Genomic DNA, 20,704 nt, shown 5'->3' with positions numbered 1-20,704 from the left:
CTGAAATTCCCTGCATGGAGTTTAAGGGTAACATGTTTTAAAAGTCTGGAAAGTAATTTTCTAAAAAGTAGTAAAGAACTTTCACTAAGCCCTTCTCCCTTCCTTTTTCCTAATGAGCTCTTACGTACAGCTATCCTGAAGCAGACTGGCTCGCACATGTGTAAGAACACACGCGCACACACGCACAAGCTCTTGGCTGCCTATATTGGTCTTGAATTGTTTCAGTGGCAGCATGCCCTATCTGAAATTGTCTGCCCCACAGCTCGTCAAGAAAAATGCTATCACAGGTTTGATTGAGGCTGTTACGGCATTGCTCATGTCCTGTTTCTAGAAGGCAGCTCTGCTGTTTGCTTTCACATTAAGTTAGATTTCCTGGCAGGCACATATGCAACCTCTCCCCTAAAAGAGTCAGGCATGACTTTCCTCTCTACTATATTCTCGTGTTGCAATAAGTTGCAAATTTGGAACAAAACAAACAAAAAAACCCAACACTCCTCAAACCAACCAACCCCATATCCAGCAAGTACTATCAGAAGACACTTATACTGTGCAGGTAATCCAGTATAAACATAAACAGCTGAATGAGATTCTGATCCTAATCTTTAGGTACCCAAAACAGGTGCTTGAGAGTAACCATTGGAAAGAAGGCCTGAGGAGATGGGAAAGTGTTAAAAATATTATAGGAATGGAGTAGTGCTACCCTTATTTTTGATATTCAGGAGGAGTTTGTCATGACTACATTAACCCACTCCCTTTTTGCACTGAATAATTCCCAGTGCTTCTGTATCACCACAACTCAGATACACATTTTGAAGACTTACATTTCTGATCTTGCAAGTGTGGGTAGCAAGAAGGAAAGGGAGAGCAAGAAACACCATTAAGCTTCCCCTCCCCTTTGCCCTCACATTACTGAGGAATATTTCTCTTTTTCTCAAATACTTGAAGAATTCACTGCCTCTGCAATAGCAGGAGGAGAAGACTGAAAGGAGATGACCAATTTGTATATGCATCATAAGCTATTTTTAAATTTTATCATTTAAAAAATATATTTAATATTCATTTATATTTTCTCAAATAGCAGGAGTGAAATTGCAGTTCCAGAAGGAAAAAAAAAAAAAAAAAGGGCGACCAGGATTTGTCACTCTGTTATCGCCTCATTAAATTGATTTTATGTATCAGAGAAGAATCTAGATCTCCAAAGGCATTTGCCTTCCATTTCCCTCCAGGATTCGCGCTGGGAAAGGGTATTTGTTACATAACAGCAACAGAGAGTATTTGAGCTGCTCTTCACTCGCCTTCCACACTTCACTGTGTCTTACATTATATTAGCAGTGCTGTGAACAGCATATGACAATAACAGAGCTCTTATGCAAGACACTCAGACTAGACCCTCACACGCCAATTAAGCATGATCCACATTTCACAACAAGAAAAATAAGTTCCAGAGACATAAACAGACTGGTTATGTCCTTTCTTCGGTCATATTATATTCTTCCTTCCATCCTATTCACCAGTTCATTTCTTCCCCAGTCTCATATTCTGTCTCCCACAGCCTTAAGGGACAGTATTCGGAACCTTAAACCAGTTTCAATCAATGGAATGAGGTCAGTCATCAGATCCATGGGACCGGCAAAATTAGAACATATTTATCCCAAGTCCAAGAGCAGTGCCCTATTCAGGCAGCTATGCTGCCTGCTAGTTATCAGGTTGAATCGAAAACAAAAGCTATATTAAAAGACAGCAGGATCATTATTTCTCCCTTCTGCCCCCTTCCTCAAGTGCCTGAGGTCATTTTCCACAACAAAAATGAAAGCCCTTCTTGGAAGTGTTTTTGTGCTTAACAGCAGTGGTTAATTTCTTGCAACTAATTAGTTATTCAAGTGAAAGTATAATGATCCTCCAACATGATTGAAAGTGCTTCAACTGAGTTTCCTGCTAACAGTATACTTCTAGAAAAGACGCAATAAATCAGCAGGGTTATTGAGATCTTTAAACAAAGCAATTCTACAACAGGCACCCATTAAAAATATAGCCATGTAATATTTATGTACCTAGCTGACTTGTGCTTTTAACCTAGCACTTTCAGCTATAGCTTTTTAGCACCTGGGTCATATTCCCCAAGAATGAAATTCACCCTATCTCCTAAAAGCCAGCATAATGTCTCTGCATTAGGTGTTCGGAGTATAGGGTTACCAGGGGACTTAAAAGATGGAGCCTTCCCATCGAATGGAATTTCATCCAGATTTTCTGAAGAAAAATACAAATAGAACACTGTTAAGCAGCACAGACATTTGAATCTGTGAGCCTCAAACTCCTTTATTACCCTTAGCAAGAAAATTAGTAGGTACCTAAACAAGAAAGGTTTTATAAATCTGATTTGATGCAGAAACCAAACTTCTCAGAATAGCCAACGTCACCTACGGTGGTTCAGATTATGATTTGTTGATTGAGAGTGGTTACTGAGCTGGTAATAGTGGATCCCTAGATATTTTTAGAGAAGGTGCTGACCGCATAAAATGCCATCCACCTACTCCAAAAACTATTAATTCACTACAGGTTGAGTGTTTAAATGTATTAGATACTTAAGAAAAACAAGATCCAGCTGTGTAAGAACACACTTTATGTTTGAGCCTTCTGGATGTTACAGATCTACAAATCCGATCCCCTTAAATCTCCGAAAGAAAGAGACATTTCCCTGTCTTCTATCACATTAAACTGCGTCTACATGAGTGTTTACGTGTATTCTTAAAACACACAGAAGCACATATGAAGCAAAAGGAATGGTTTAAAAGTCCCCACTGCCTTTGCCGAGACATACTTTCCCTCAGCCCATTCACTCATTTACTTAATTGCCAATCTCCCAGTCGGTCTCCCCACTGTTTTAAGAGATGGGATTTGGGTTCACAAACCAGTTTCAGCCAAGGTCCCCCACACTGCTCTGTTTCCTGGCCTACCTTCTTTACTGCATCGGGTGGCCACAAAAAGGGAAACCTGGCTGCTGTGGGGCTGGAAAAGGGAAACTTCAGGAAGGGATGCGGGAGCCGCAGTTTCCCAGGACTCTGGGAGGGGTGAAGAAGCAAGAGGGTTATAAGAAATTAGCAGGAGAAGGGGACTGAAGGACAGAGAAAAGGAGACCAAACATCATTCCCTCTTCCCAACAAAATCATCTTTGCTCTCACCACAGGTTTTTGGGCCAATGACCACTTTCAACTCACACTTTGTTGGAAAAATAAATGAGGAGTCCGGTTTAATTTTGTCAATAGAAAGTTTAAAGTGGTCACTGGAGCACAAAGTGCTTTTCAAAGGGCCACTGAGCTCAACAGGGACAGGGAGGAGGATGTTGAGAGAGCCTCAAAAATACAAGCAGATTAAAAACATTAAGGGTGCACCATTTTTCATAAGGCTTTTATAACAGTTCCTGCAATGTGGGCTATTTTCCTTTAGAAGAATATATATTACTTAAAAATACTTTTGCCAGGGCAGAAAATGAGTAGCTTGTGTGTGTTGGTCTTTATAAAAACAAACAAACAAACCAAAAAACCACCAACAAAACCCAAACCAACAGAAAACAGTAAACAAACTGGCATTTGCTCCCTGACTATACAGGATTATGCTTCGCATTCGTGCTGTTAATCATTGGATCCAGTACAAGCAATTTGTATCGCAATGGGTTTTGCTATGCTAAATATTTAAACTGCATGCCCAGTCCTTCGGAGTATGAGCTTATTCTGTGTTCAGAGCTTTGTAGGGTTGAGTCAATAGCATATTTGTTTTGAATGGCTGTTCCTAGATAACAGTAACAAAAATCCAAAACTTGTTTACATCATTTAACATGCCTAAAATCTTAGCTCAAGACACAAAAGAACAGGAAAAAAAAAAAAAAAAGCAGAAAAAAATGCAATTCTTTAGAATGGTCTGTGCTGTTGAAAATAAGAAGTTACACCATCAAAAGGCAAAAAGAATGTTTTGCCAGCTCTGGACCAAATACTTTTGTTTTTAAACTGGAGCAATGACTGGCATAAAAAGATTTCGAGGAATTTCCTCTTCCCCCTGAAGGTAGCTATGAGCCTTTCTACCACCCCAGACTGCACGCTGGAGTCATTGCACAATAGGCTTGTATTGAGACGCCTAAGCAGTAGCCTTCGTTTATCAGGGCATAGAGGATATGGGATGGAGTCAAAACAAAGCAAATCAGGCAATTCCACCCATCCCATGAAAACGTTGTTCCCATTTGAGCAGTACCTTCAGCTCTAACAGACAGATGTTACATCAACTGTTGAGCAAGTGCCCCCCACTATCTTCTTAACTTGTATTTATATCTTAAGAACAAGATTTCACCCACGTTTACACACAGAAATCCACAGAGTGTTCACCTACTCTCGAACTGCATTTATAGTGTAACTTCTGTAAAGTATGGTGATATTTTTAGGAACAAAGATGAAGCATAATCATCTGTTTCAAATTACACATGAAAAATACTGAGTATGTTAGCAACAAGTAGATTTGCATGCACAAATTTCACAAAGGAAAAAAACCCACAAGAATGCCAAAATACAATTACAACAAAGGAAATAATGCAAACGGGCAATGATTTACCATCCTTACATTTTCAGAATCTCACTTCTAACTGAATGCTGTCTACCTTTAGCTAGTATCCAGTACTGAATAATAAATACAGTATTTGAAAAAATATACTCTTTTTCTTTCTTCCATATCTACAGGCTACCTAGAAAGCTCCTGATACTTAATCTGGAAGCAGAGAGAGAATTCGAAAAGGTGCCTCTTTTCCAGTGAAGATGTGATTTCCCCTCTAAGGGCCTGGGGCAGTGTGCCTCAAACGCTAATAGCTTGAGTTGTGTGCAATAGCCCTATATTGTTTATATAGCACTTCACATGTTCAAAGGACTATGAGATATCAGCCATCACTACACTTTTATGAGGCTGTAAGTATTACCCACTAAACATTAGGGTTCAAATGACTTGCTCTTGATCAAAAGAAACTTTGTGCAGCAGGACCATAATTATTTGAATTTGGGGATTCTCACAGTCCATTCCCATGGTGATTCAGAAAGAAGAAGGGGATGGGATATTAAAGCCAGTTGCTACTGCACTCTGCTCTGGCAGCGAGATACAGACACATGGAGAATCCCTAAGCTAACTTGCACTCAAACAGAACCTTTACTGGTAACTTCTAAAAAATAACAAAAAATCAAAAGCACAAGCTAAACAATAATTTTAAAAGCCCCAAACCTGCTTTTCTGAATATATGTATTTCAGATAGTCACTGTAAAGAACCTAAAAGACAACAGACAAACTGTACTGAAATACTCCACAAATCCTAAGAGGAGGATCCCCATTCATCTTGAAGCACTTGTGTTTGGGTTTTTTTGTTTGTTTTCTTTGGTTTTGTTGGCCTTTTTCCCCCTTTAAAAACCAAGAGGATCAGCAGGCAAGTTAAAAGTAATCAGCCCATTTTCTGCAGGTAAAGAACTGCAATCTGTTGTCTAACACTTGACTACAGTAGGACTCTAACTTTTAGAAATATAGAATAGTTTTATTCTCCATTAATACTTTCATTCTGTGAAAACTGAATTGCTATGCTGACATAACTTTAGCCTCGAAATATCCATTTTCCCATAAAATAAATACAAAGACAAGGAGATGCTGAAAAACCAACCAATGAATCCACGGTCTTGGCACATACGACAAACAAATAAATGCTTGATGTAAACACAATACATCCTGAAGATTCTTCTCTTTATAGCTGATAACACTTCATGTAAAAATACTAACACAGATATTGAAGACAGACAGAATAAGAAAATTCTTATCCTCTGCCTTTCCATTCGGCACCCACCGTATCATACAGTATTGTCTTTCCCACATCTTACATTTTACCTTGTACACAGTCTTGGTTTCCACATGTACCATATGTTTTCTGAAGAGCAGTTTCACAGTTATTTGCCTTAGAATCTTGCCTGCAGGATCACATGGGAAAGGCATCATATTGCTAAGACAAAAACGTAGACCGCTGCACACAGTCTAGATTCATCAAATAAGAAAAGGATGACTGTTTAAGCGTATCACAGGAAGGAGGAGGATAAAAAATTCCCTTCAAAGGCAGCAATGAGGATGTAGAATTACTAACAGAACCTCTTCTGTTTTAGCTGAGTCGATAGTGTTGCTCTTAATATTTAACCTCTCGAACATACAACTTCCATTTGACATTTTTTGGGTACAGGCCACACAGAACTCTATGCCAGACAGTGTTTGCAATTTCTACTGTTTTGACTTGCATTGCCTGAAAAGATAAATCACTGAAATATTTGCTAAAATATTAAAGTTTAAGCATAATGTCAGTAGGTGACCATTACTTCATGGATATTAATGTAAAAAGCAGTTACCACACTCCATCTACTGATCTAAAGAACAGATGTTTGCATACGATTTATAGACGCTGAAATATGTGTATATCTTCCATAAATAGTAACTCTGTGCTCCAGTAACAGAGAGTAGACAATTGTCATCCAAAGGGCTGGGAAACTATAGGCAGTATTAGAATTTATTCACCAATTTCTTGGCTTTAAATAAAAAGCAATGTTTATAGGTCCAGTACCACAATCCTGTATGTCGAAAAAGCTCTGACAATTTCAAACAAGACGAACAACATGAAGTAATAAACTGCAGAGTCAGGCTCAGTAGCTCAGATATAAAGGTCTGTTTAGAACACGTGAATGCAACTATGATTTGGTAAATGAGAGTAACAAATTATATTGATTGAGGTACAATAAGTCTAAAGCAATAAGCAAAAAAGCAAATATTGCCTCGGGTATTTTTACACTAAATTTTGTTTTGGAAGTGTCTTTAATATCAAAAATTTAACAAAATAATAATCAGATAAAATTCTAATGGGCAAAGCATAGTTTTTAACTCTGCAATTGAATTATTTCTGGAAGCGCAATCAAATATTTGATTGAACTACCATCATTGCTGCTCCTCACATTTGTTCTGTTCCTAAATTAACTTGGCTAATCAGCATCCCACCTCATCGCCTGCGTTGTCAATATATAATATTATCTGACGGCTTTAATTTCAAGAGCACAGTCAATTTTTGGACAGCAGACTTACTAAAAAACTAAATCAACTGAGGCTACACACACGTGAACTAGCATACCTGGAGGTGTCCTGGTTTCTGGGCCAGCAGAACTCTGATAGGACTGAATGAACTGCAGATTGATCTGTGATGGATGAGTGTCAAACAAGTTTTGATTTTTTTTTTTTTTTTTCAAAAAAAAAGACTTGCGGTTATTATTTCAACCTCAAAAAGTGCTTTCTGGTGTGCCAGGATATTTTTTCCCCTCTTATTTCATAAGCAAGAACAAGGATGATTCTGCATAACTTTAGATTTCTTCATGTAATAAGGTACAAAAAAGCAACCTTGTAGAATGCAGAATTTAAACAAGTCAATCACAATTCTCCCTCCTGTCTCAGGCTTGCATGCCCTAGTGCTTCAAGACATTATGCAGCTGCTACTTTTCTCCAGAGATGGCTGTATTCCAGTAAATTATGAAATACTCTCTAAAACATCTTTTTTTCCAGCAGAGGTTTACAGAGACGTTTCCATAGGTCGAAGGCAACATGAAAATATTGTGATTGTCTAGTTGGATTTCTTGAAAAATGTTGGCCTTAGAATTACTGCATTAGTAATTAAAAGCTGATGCTACACTCCAGTGCACTGCAGAAACAAGTGCAGTTAGTGTTTCTGGAATACACTGAAAGTCTTAAATTACAACGAGGATAATTGCATTCTGTTCTTGCAGTTTTTAAGTCCACAGAAGAAATGAACACTTTTCATTTTGCCAGAAAAAGGACTTCCTCTTGATAGCTGCACAGAGTTTTTACTTTCAGTATATAACTCAATGTCACCCAAGAATAAATTGAATCTCTAATAACTACAGTCAGCTGGATTTAATTCCCCTTGGAAGCACAGCAGTGTCAATACTTACTGAGATTTAGTATTACTGCTAATTTATTGTAGGTAAAGTGTCAATGCAACATGAAAATTTGTCATTTGAGAAAGGTTTAATAAAAAAGATGAACACACAACACAAAACACAGAAAAGGTGATAAGAACTGATAACTGATCATTCTACTCCACTTTTTTTTCCAGATGAGCATCCAGGTGCCAGCTGGTGTAAACGCAGATGCCACTGACGTCAACGGAGCTGTGTCAGTTTACACTAGCTGAGAATCTGATCCCAAGTGTGTTAGTTCCATTTTTAGACACTTCCACTGGAATTCATTTTTGCAACACAATTAAAAATACATCCACTCATTGCATTTCTTCCTGTCCCCAAGTGTATAACTGGAAGCCTGTTGACAGACTGTGGGAGAGGGCAAGTGGGAGGTGGAAGTAGCCAACAACTGTATCCACGAGATAACTTTGCAGTATGAGTATTGTTCTGCTGTCTTCCTTTTATACAAATGGATATTTGCCTTCAAAAGGTCTTAACTCCAGTAACAATTCAATGCCAGCTAAAGAAGATGCTGTAAACAATGCAGAGTATCTACCATATACATAAGTTAACGTGCTATTTTAATCAGTGTACAAACTGAATAGAATGTTTGAATGCATCATTAGGGAAGTTATCTAAAATCGTCAGAAACTCCCCAAACCTGAGATCGTCCGTATTCACCTAAGTATTTTTTCCTAAGTGATCTCACCACTGTACAAGCAGTGACATTGTTTAAAGTACTAAAGCAGCTATTTGAAGTAGCCTGCAAGCCAGACCTGACATCTATTATTTAGATTTCATCAAGTATTTGGGGGAGGGAGAAGGAAGAAAAGGACGAGGTGGGGCACTAAGCAGGGCAGAGCAGCACTTCACCGCTCCAGCCACTATTTCTACATAAGGAGAGAGAGCTTTCATTATTGTTTTACACAAAGCAGCTGTTAAACATGAGTGTACTGTATAATAGTTGCCAGTATTAACCAGGAAAATGAAGCTGAACATTAGTCTTTTGATTAAAGAAATCAAGGTCAAAGATGGAAAGGCTAACTAATCAGAACTAAACACGCAGTTCACATAGCACTGAAGTAATTGTGCAGTGCAACACCCATATCTTCAATTTAGGTCAGGCCATCAAGAGAAGGAAAAGGACTGAAGACTGAGGATGAGATGCTCTACTTCACACAGTTGCCCTCTGGAAGGACTGGCAAAGGCAGTCACTTAAATTAAGTACAGGTCATCAGACAAGATATCTAATCTATTCCTAAGACGGGCAGCTCCAGCAGTCCAAATCCCTATGGCCTTTACAGCAACACAACGAACTACTTCCTCACGTACCTCTGTCAATTCATGTTAGCTTCCAATTTTTTTTAAAGCGATATTTCATGTACACCATGACCCTATTGCTCCTAGCAAGGAAAGTGCTTTGGTTTATTTATGACCTACTAACCTTAAATAAAAAAAAAACATACATCCAATCTGAATGTTCACATAAGCCTGCAGATCTGAAATAAAACTTAAAATAAAGCTGGCATTTGTAACAGCTAGCTAAGACTAGTAAGGGTTTGTTTTTTTTTTTTAATTAAAACCTGATGAGAGAAGATGAAAGCATTTTTACCCTGCATAACCTGCACACATCAGGATTCAGAGCTGGAGTTCAGGAATATTGTTTTGTGGTTTTGTACTTACAAGTTTCAGCCTGTTTCAACAGAGGCTGAGTAACCAAGGAACTGAGGTTTTTCCATTATGGGGGCCAGGGAGGGAATAGCCTGTGGAAGTAATTCCTTCTAAGATGCAATCCACCCAGCCACAAGCTCTCCATAGCTCCTCTCCTGCCCTGCAGCCCATCCTGCCAGGTACCAGCCGGGCAAGACCCCATATGGAAATATGAAGTGATAGATGGAAGCAGGGAACAAGGGCATAGGAGTAAGTACTGAAAGAAATAAGTGTATGGAAAGACAGCTTTTAATAGGATGGATGTCAAACATGAGCGACCCTGTTGAACAGGTGCACAAAATATTGCTGAGTTGGAGAGCCTTATTCTCTCATCACTCCTGCAGGTATGAGGAACTCCTTTTGTAACGTCACGGAATTAAACTGTCAAAAAGTAAGTACAAATGAATGGAGAAAAAAGAAAAAAAGAAATAATAATCAAACTTCAGAACTTAAGACAAAACATCTCATGCTGCTCTGTCAGGAAAAAGGAAAAAAGTTGACTGCCACATTTGATTAGAAGTCAGATGTATTCATAACCACAGTGGCCTTCCTACACAAAACACATCTAATCTACCATACAGGAGAAAATTAGTTGATTCCTTTCTTGTCTAGTTCCCCAACGGGCTATATTAATGACACTCCATCCTTTAGATAGGTTGTGATTTTTAAAATAATCAGAAATGGATGAGAAAGAGTACAAGACATCTTTTACCAAATGACAAGATAAACGGCAATTCCTAGAAGACAATCATTTCTATACACCAAGCTAAGAGCAGACCTAGCAAAAAAGGACCCAGACCAGCTGAGCTTCAAGATGACCTTCTGCAGAACTCTGCTCGCAAATGCAAATAAGGTAAAATTCCTAGGTTACCACGTTTTGCCTTCTGATCCAGCCTCTAAAACCCTCCCCCCAATACAAAAATAGCAACCCCACAGAAATGTCTATTTTTAAAAAAAATATTTATTTTAAGAATAAGGACAATTGAGTTGAATGGCTCTGAAGATTGGAAAAAGTGTTGTGCTACTATGGAAATTTTTAAGAATAAGCACTTTATTGTGTGATGATCAAGTTCTGGATATGGACAGCATGTTGCCACCTAAAAAAAATATACGAATAGAAATTTAAGTAATCAAGCCTTGATGTACATTTGTCTTTTTTCCTCCTGAAAACTATTATAACAGGCTCTGCATGTATGACAATTGGTAAGGAAGAAAGGCCTTCTTTCTCTCTAAGATGTTTGTGGAGAAATTAAGCCTTCTTAAAAGAAAATATAGTTTTCATCAATCCTAAGCAAGTTTAAATCCAATCGAACCATGTCAGCAGAAGAAATTTTACTCAATTGAGCAATCTATAATTGGCAACAGTGATTCACAAAACTCCTAGCCAGCTCTGCTAATATATGGGATCTTGTGTTTTGGCTTGCTGTGAAGTTCAGTTTTGTGAAATAGTAGACAGAATTAATCCACTTGTGCCTGGATCTCCAACCTATGTTGCTAAGCCTGAATGAGTGAAATATCTTCTTTTTCACAGAAAGAAGTTTGGAAAACTGCCACCTCCTTGCACGAAGACAGAAATAGGATGAGCAGAGAAGGGTGTTGGTGTTGGTAAGAGAAAAGTGACTGAAGTTGCATCATCCGTATGATTAAAATTGTTGTGTCAATGTTGATTTCCCCCCCTCCTTTCAGACATTTTCAGATGCTGTCAAGTCAATGGAGTTCTGTTGTAGTGGTTGCTTCAGTGAACATTCAACGCTGTCGGTGAGTTTGGAATTAAAGTGAAAACCATCGACCGTTGATTGTACCCTCCAGCTAACCATCCTCCTCCTTACTTCATGCTTTCAGGCCTTAACACCGAAGATAGCAACCTAACCACCACACGATGTTTCTCCCCCACCCTGCCAAGCTTTACAAAAAAAGGTCACAATCAACATTCATTGCTGTCGGTGGGTTTAACTATGTGGACAAGCTCACTGAACAATGAATGCAACTGTGGCCCCACATTTTACAGTTGCCATCGAGAGGAACATCAGCAGTAATGAGAAGCAAACACTTCTTATAGGCTACATTTTTCTGGTAAAAAAAAATAGTTGCGGTGTTCACTTTTTGCTTGCTTGTTTTTAAGTGTGTTTAATTTAGCTGACAAATGTAAAAAAAAAAAAAAAAATCACTGCCTTTTTCTGGAATATTGTCCTCCCAGGGTTCAGCATCACTGAATACATAAAAAATTCTTATTCTGTCTTTATGTTGAAATAAGCAATAATGTGGGGAACTTTGTGTGTATCCACTCCTAAGGACACTGAGCATAAGAGGAAAAAATATTTAAATCTCATTTTAACTAAGCGTCGTGGAATAGTTCAAATATATCTTCTGTGCTTGTCATGATAAATACATATGGGAGACAGAGTTCAAAGATATAGATAAAATGTTATATTAAATAAAAGATCAATCAATTTTACATTACTTATTTTAAACACTTAAATAAACACTATTAGACAGCAAATGCTATTTCATTGGCTTTTTTAGGGATCTGAAAGATGACAGAGAAATGTGTATCCAGTAATAATAACAGAACCATAGTTAGACTGTAAAATTGCTGTAAACTTTGGGTACCTGTGTCACACTTTCAGTATCGCTGATGGTAATAAGAAAATAAAAGCGTAAAAAAGCTCATGTCTTTGTCCTTATTTCCTTACAACCCTTGCTAATTGGATCAGACACACAGATGGACCAGTCTACATTTCTCACATCACACAGTCATCCAAGGTAAGTTCAGCCTTTAGACTTAGTGCAGCTCAGATATTCTGGAGTAGGAATTGCTTCCAAAAGTTAGGTAATCACACAGCATTCATATTGCTTCTCCTCACAATGGGGTGTCCATTAAGAATAGTTTAGTCTGATTATTTGCAAAGTTTCCTCGGTACATCAGTTACACAACAGTCACCTTGCATACTGTACTTTGCTTGTTTTGCCCAGGTTTCACCATGCAGCAACTAAACAGGATACAAACATCAAAGCTGTCATCTGAGGATACATCTGTAGTTGCTTCTCGAACTTTGTGTTACCAGTCTACTTAAATGATAGAAATGTATTCCAGTCATGGAAGAGGTGAGACTGATATTTATGGGCGGGGAGGAAGGAAGAAAGGAAAACCAAAACAAAACAGCAGTTCCTCAAAGACATAGCCATACTAACAAATTAAATCCTGGAATTGTTTGGACATTATTTAAAATTGATGTTTCAGAAAATTATATGTTTTTCATTGTAATGTTTACTAGAGAAGAACCCCTGGGGTCTACGGCTCACTGGATACTACTGTGGTCAGAGAAAGCAGAGGTAAATACTAAAAGGAAGGGTTGCTATGGATGTACGACTTCTCAGCAACACTGTTCAGAGATAAGCTTGTATCTTTAAGTTTACTCATTTCTGCAAAAATGAGTACCAGCTTACATGTTGCAGTTAGACAAAATCATATTAAAAGCAGGACTCAAAGGTATATATTCTATCTAGAAGGAGAAGCTTTCAAATTAAGTTGTAGCCGGTATGTTCTTGCAACAGTATGCACGAAGGTTCCTCATTGGAAACTAAAAATCAGGTCTTCTCTCTGCAAGACATTTATTAATGTTATAATTCTGTTATTTCTTTTTAACAGAGAAAATACTTATCAAAATAGAAGATTCTGGAATTTGGCAACACTGAAAAGTATCAGCACCTTGGAGCATGAGTGGTTCTGTATATATGTTTTTGATGCAAATTGATAGTGTCTGAATGATTAGCACTGACAGGACAGATCCCTGCGCAGGAAAGATACAAAGTTAGTTATATCCTTTTCTAAGGTAGTACTGTTCCTCAAAATACAGGTTTTCCCCTTACTTCTAGCATAGTTTTATTTCTACCATAATTTTGTTTCATGCACTCACTAAATACTAAACAGCAACAATCCACATTCTACTAGAACAGGGTGCAGAAACCTCAGCCAGCATGGACCTGGGCACAGATCGTCAGTCCACACTCAACAAATATATTCTCCTGGGCTGCAAGTTTTCACTGGTTTCTGACAAACAGACTCCAGAGCAACGATCACTTTTATTGGTGCCTAGTATAAAATTTATCAGTGATTTTAGTGACACTATGTTTTCATCTAGAGACAGAAAAATGACTTCTTAGTGAATGGATACACAATATTTCATATAACTCAACTAAAAGTCAACTTGTACAGATTAGTAATTTACAGAGTGTTCACTGGCAAAACAATACCGTTATTCCACACCCCACAAGAGGTTGTCTCACACACATCTTTCCTTACGCTGTAAAGCCACAGAACAATCCCATTTTGGTAACAGTAGCTGTGAAATACTGTGGAAAGGCTTCATGGTCATTTTCATGTTTGTATTTGTTTGGGGTTTTTTTTAATGTGATACATATGTGCTCAGTGCAATACCCACAGGCCATATAGACATTCTAGAAAACTGCTCCTCAGTGTCGCTCTAAATAATTCACTCACAGCAATGTTTTTAGGTCAAGCGTATCAAAGTTGCAGTAAATGCGATGGACCTTGACATAATAGGAGCACCAGTTTTACAGCAGCAGAGAAGGAGGAGAAGGAATATACTTCCCATCCATGAGACATCCGTCGCTGTTCCCCAGTGCACGCGATGCTGTGCTTGAAGACAGCAGAGGTCGTACTGAGGGGTTTGTTAGAAGGCTTGGAGTTGTCGTTTGTTTGTTTGTTTCACTTAACCCCTAAAGGTTCGTTTTCTTTCCTGACTTCTGGCATAAGATGGGTCAAAACCTCTAACCCAACAGTCGCTGCATTAAGTTTAGCAAGTACAGAAAGACAGTTGGTTTTACCTCTAAAACTACGAGTTCAAAAATTCCTATGATAGAAATAGTCTGTGATATTCAGGACTGTGGCAGGACGAATATGTCAGACTCACTTCTTGGCACAACCTAACACTACCACACTAACATCTCTTGCTTTACAGATGGTGAAGTGACATACAGTAAGTTAAAAAGCTAAATATAGAAGTAGTGTATAGTTGAACTGGAAGCAGTATCTAGCTGGTCTTGGACTCCTATCATGTCTTTCTGGAAACAAACAAACAAACAAAAAAATAAAGAACTCTGTAATCCTGGCTTTTTCCCTAAAGTGAACACCATGTTTTTCTTGCTGACCACCCCCGTTTCTTTTTTTTTTTTTTTTTGATGTCTATCTTTGTTACTTTGCCAGAATTACAATGATAACATTTTTTTTAAGCGCTTGCATAGTGACATTCGGCCCAGATTAATTCTTACCTCTTGCCCTTTATTTAGGTTTGTATAATTTTGTCTTCATTTTTTTCCCCTGTTAGTCTTCTTGTGCCTTCTCCCTAAGTGCAAGTGCCAGAAATGCAGACCACATTCCAAACAGCCCAGCCAAGGCCAGCTGAAATAGCCTGATGTCTCCTTATTTTACAAGCAATCACTGATCCTTTTCAGCCAAAAATAGCATTTGTAATGGCACCATACAGTTAACACATTTAAATTTATCTAACATTATTCCATAGATACATTGGTGTCCATACATTCTTTCATAGTTTGAAATACATTATTTAATCCCCTTGAAATGCAGCACTTGCGTGTTTTTGAACTTAGAGTATATTTTTCAAAATAAAGCTCCTACTCTCTCCTGGAGAATGAAAAAATAAATAAAAAATCACTAAGGGTTTGAAGCTGTGGCAGCATGTAATAGTAGGAATGAACTTTGAATACAAGCAGAAGCCGATCGTGTTTTGGTAAAAAAAACCATTTAAACTTGTCACTATATTTCGTTTCCCCCCGTTATTTTAATTTTCAAAGTACAGACTGCAAAAGGGTCAATAGAAAGAAAAAAAAAAATAAAGTTTTTCATATATAAATGAGGTGTATCTGCAAGGTGCATAGACATAAGAGAACCATTAAAACATTTACTATTTGTCGCTATCAGGAGATATTGCTGATACTGTTGTATAATTCAAGCAAACAATTTCTGGAATGCAGAAGTTAAGTACCATCCAATAAGAAATGTATTAGACGCAAAATAACAGCACTATTTTACAGTATTGCAGCTCATTCTTTTTTCATATAGCTAGCATAATGGTTAACTGCCCCTCCTGCTGTCTACATCCAAATTGTATTTACAAGCTCAGTATTTTACATTGTCGTGTTAGATCCTTCACTTTATAACAACCAGTTGTCACAACATGAATGCACAAATATGTCTGACAATAATAAGATAACATTTATGTTTAAGTTTAGGAAGTATTGACCTGAGGAGGAAGCGGGGAGAGTATTCAAATTGTGCAGCTTCCAAATATAGCTCTTCCCAAAAAACGGATAGAATAGGCCAGTTTCTACATTTGCTGGTTATGAGACTGCCTTCACATTGTCACCGGAACCAAAAATAGTCTCCTTCTCCCAGGTCTGGATCTGAACAGATACCAAAAATGTAGGGAATGCTTCAGGTGCATAAACTCTAATCCACACAAACCACAAATTACAACAGAAACTTTGTCTATGTTTCACAGTAAATCGGAAATAAGCCGCCTATCTCTGCAGCTAGTGTATACACCCATTATACATATTCTCACCTTTCCTCACTGTTTCATGAGATACAGCTGCTTCCAAGATAGTCCTAAAAATTTTGATGATGTTTTAACAAAGCCACTTTAACGTATTTTAAGTTTGAAAACAGATTATCATGAGACCTGATGATGTAAGTTGTTGTGTCGCCTTTTGCTGGTTGTTTTGTGGTTTTGTTTATTTGGTTTGGGGTTTTTAAAATCGTCATTATTTTCTCTATTTGAAATGTCACAGTAGGTCTTTGTGATGAAAAACGAGTCTAAAGTGGACTGGATACCACAACTCTAGGATGGATACCGATGTTCAGGAGGTTCAGATACCAGGTCAGGCAAAGAGGGAAGGTAGCTGGACAGTAACTTTCACCTGGCCATTAAGATAGTGGGAGTTTCACTTTGCACTCAAGATAAACTACAAAGTACATAAACTACTTATCTAAACTACACTATCGCCTATGGGTAGCAGCAAGTTATCCAAATAATCATGCTATTAAGCTAATTGATTGCACGGATCTATTATTTAGCGGTTAAACAGTTAAAATATTTTATCATAGGCGTTTTGAAACACCGAAACAAATAGAAATACAAAAATATTAATTTTAGCTAGTGAGAGCTGAGTCCAGGTGGTTGCCCTCAAAAGTCAACATCACCATCTGATGTGTAAAACATTCCTAATTATCATAAAGTACACCCTGTGCTAATTACCGTGTTTGCCTCAAAATAATGAGCCATGATAAGCCTAGAGTTCATGATGATAGATTTACATGTAGATGCCATCCAGCTCACCGTCTCCGTATCAATATGCCGCTGGTTACCACACTGGCAGACATGAAGAAATCACTGCGTCCGCTGTCCCGCAGACTACGGAGGCCAGGAACCGCTAGAGTGCTAGCAAAACTAACAGCAATTTCAGACAGACATTCAGGAAAGGGAAAAAAAGACAGTACTTTAAGACAGCTGCGAGCTGTGGCCTACAGAATACCTTCAAGGAATCTTTGTAGGCTCTCCAGGAAGATATCTGTACATCCCCAAAACAATTGCAGGAGATAATTCCACAAGTGCATGTGGATCATCACCTGCTAATGAATGAACTCAGATTCTCTGCTGGATTCAGTCAACATACTTCTATCGATTTCAGTGGAATTATGCCAATTTGTACAAGCTGAGGATTTGGCAAGCACAAGAGAAATGTAAAAAATATAGTCCCACATATCTTACACTAAATAAAAATGCAATCAGAGGTAGATGTCACTCTTGGGGAGCACAGAAACAAAAGAACATGTACTTGAAAAACACACGTTCCCACCTACAGAGAGCGTTTCTGCCCACAGACAAACTGTGGGTGGCCCTGGACACACAGCACTTGGATGCCTAACTACTCCATTTGTGCAGATTACTGCTTTGCATGTACCAATAAAGAACTCTGGAACACAACAGGCAGGAGAGTATTCTGGGGCAGAAACGTCACACCCACACTATGGTAATCTGGCCTTTGCCACCACATGACAGTCTCCTTCGCTTCATGAAGCTTGAGGTATGTGGGTGGGAAAGAGCTCACAGCGTATTTTTATCTGATGATGGCTCCCACAGCACAAGTGTATCTACTTGAAGCCATGGCAGCTAGTTTCCTCCCTCTCCCTTCACACTGTGCAGTTTACGCCATTGCACATTATTTTGATACAGAGCTAGTAAAGCTGAGCCATTCATTGGTTGCATCTGAGAGGAAAAAAAAAAAAAAGGCAAAACGTCATTACATCATTTCTAATATCTCTGTCAGAATATCCAGGATCTTCTTCATTTGGGGCGCAGCCCCCTCTGGTCCAGAACTACGTACTGACTTCGGACAAAAGATGTCTTATATTCTACAAAATTTTAGACATTGCAGGTGTGCGTACAAATACTTAAAACTGCTGACTTCAAGTGTCTTCTGGAATGAGATCACATGCATCAAGAGTAAGACAAGCAAACTACAGGTGTGTTCGAAGTAAATACTACAAACCGACAGTTAATAGTCAATTTAAAAAACCAAAAAAGTACCAAAAATATTAATACCTCCCCTTTTACCCCTCTCTCTATTTGCTACACCATCCATCCCATGTGGATGCAGTCAGGCACCTAAAACTCTTCATAGAACAAACAAACAAACAATAAAACCAAACAAAACCCCAAACAAACAAAACCCCAAACAACAACAAAACAACAAACCAAAATACCCACACACACAAAACCCCACACACCACCAGAAAACCACCAAAACATTAGGCTTCCTTCCTCCTTATAGAGACTTATCTGCGTGGGAATGCGACTTCTGCTTTAAACCTTGTACTGAGCTCTCGGGGACGCTACCGTACCTGCTGCTAATTAGTCAGGAGCATTGCTGAGGAGTAATCCCAGTCTGAGACATGCAAACCTGCACGGCTCTTTTTTTTTGGATAGAGCTCAGGTGCATAGCGTTCCAGCTCATTTTGTCTCGTGCTACTGGTTCCTCTCTACTTAGACGAGGCACCTGAGCCATATTTTCCTGAAGAAGTATTCCTGCCTTGTTCATTTTCTATGAGGACTCTGCCAGATTAGCTCGGGGTACCCATGACAAAATCATTTGCCAGGAGGATATAGTTGCCTTTGCTGACCTGAAAGGTAATTCAGTAAAGTGCCTACGAATAACAGACCATGTTTTAAGGACTCTTTGTAGTACTTAAAATTAAACTGACTATACTTTTGCCATTTTTTTACCACAAATCAACTGGTATAGGTCGCATCTACAAAGAAATTCTGACTTGGACGACCAAATCGATAAAATTACATTAGCAGCTTGCTGTGCTTGAGCTCACGGGGCACTGGTGCCACTATCCTCCTCGTAACAGGAGGAGCCACAGTTTTAACAAGCCCTCCTGACTTGTCGAGCAATAAAGTTGGTGTCTCTAAAGCGCACATAGATGAAGCTGCTGGGTTGCCAAGCTGACTGCAGTTTACGTACCTTTGCCGTCACCTGAAGCTGTAACAGCGCTGAAAGGAGCGCAGAGCCCGCGTATTTACAAGCACAGAAAACTGCAACGTGTGCTGAGGCTCCGTGTTCACTTTCAGATTGTTGGCTGCTACGTTTCTTCAGCTCTTTTTAAAATAAGGTTGCTCACTAACTGCTTTCCAAGCTTCCACATATGTATCATTTCCATCAGCTACAAGTGTAAATTTGCAAGCAAAGGGAACACACACACGCAATCTGATGGAATCTGTATAGAAGGTAAAGCTGTCACCAGATGGCATTTTTAAGTTTTGTGCAGCCAGATATTCAGAAGCAGCATCTGAATTTTGGATGCTTCACTTTATTTTTTTGGATACTCCCAAAACACAGCATTTGTTCCTAGAAATAACTCTTGTGATATTTTGCGGATAAACCTCTAACAGCCCATTTCTCATGACTACATACCTAGACTATAGGAGCCCTAAATTAGTACTTGGGTAGAGACCGCTCAAAAATTCAGTCCATAGTGTCAGTAAATAAACTTTTTATGAATATAATTTTGAGTCAGCCCTAACAGTAGCAAAAATAAGTAGGTTGCATGTTCCTTTCCTGCAGGGAAACGTTGCCAAAAATATATAACTGTCACTTTTCATCTTCAGAACAATGTCAGCTACTGAAAAAAAAGATTTGCAATGAGCAATTATGTCTTCAGCTTTCATGTCATTTTACATCATTCCACTACCAGCCACGCTCAAAAGCTTAGAGGCAACATTCTAGGTCAGTGACTTTTGCAGACAGTGTATTTGCTGTTTGGTAATTAAATTAGATACCCTTTAAATAACCAGATTCTGAAGCAGCCAGCCACTTACAAACACATGACCAAATGTATCGCTGGCACTCTTGACACTGGAAGAGGAAAATTAAACATGTTAGCAATCATTATCTATCACGGAGGATTATAAATTTAAGGATTATGATATTAAGAATAAGTGGATCAGCAAGTCACTGCAGAGACAAATCTTTAAGATGAAGCTAAAAGCCAGACTGAAGGACTGACCTACTTTTCATCATCCAGTTTTATTTATACATGTATAGAATTTTTTCTTATGTTATGATTATCAAAATACTTCTCCGACCAAGAAAGCTCTCAACAGTTAATAAAACTAAAAAGAGAATTAAATACTGCAGTGGGTGCTCAGCTTTTACTTTTAATAAGGTTTTAGCTTGCAGCTCATGCAAATAACCACTGGTGCTGTTTCAGCTAAAACATTAAACAGCAAAATAGAGACATTAATTTTCACTTGAAATAGAAATTTTTGTGGATAAATTAAGATATTAACTCTTAAGGTAAGCTTAAAATAGGAATTCTAAAAAAACATGTATTTCATACCAAACAGGGCTCAGAGATGTATGCCAAGTAAAAA

The 20,704-nt window shown here is 38.3% G+C and overlaps 1 long non-coding RNA gene across 1 annotated transcript in view; it reads left to right on the top strand.

Moving 5' to 3' along the window:
- LOC136002586 (uncharacterized) overlaps positions 1–8,510 on the top strand; it is a 61,229-nt gene extending 52,719 nt beyond the window's left edge. Inside the window, exon 3 of the long non-coding RNA XR_010607926.1 lies at positions 8,171–8,510. This is a non-coding gene — a long non-coding RNA (uncharacterized LOC136002586). The remainder of the gene's footprint in view (positions 1–8,170) is intronic.
- Positions 8,511–20,704: the final 12,194 nt, after the last annotated feature.

The sequence above is a fragment of the Caloenas nicobarica genome, chromosome Z (genome assembly GCF_036013445.1).
Source record: "Caloenas nicobarica isolate bCalNic1 chromosome Z, bCalNic1.hap1, whole genome shotgun sequence".
NCBI classification, from domain to species: domain Eukaryota; kingdom Metazoa; phylum Chordata; class Aves; order Columbiformes; family Columbidae; genus Caloenas; species Caloenas nicobarica.
The sequence above is the reverse complement of the archived record's forward strand: the minus strand, read 5'-3'. Positions and strand labels throughout refer to the sequence as shown.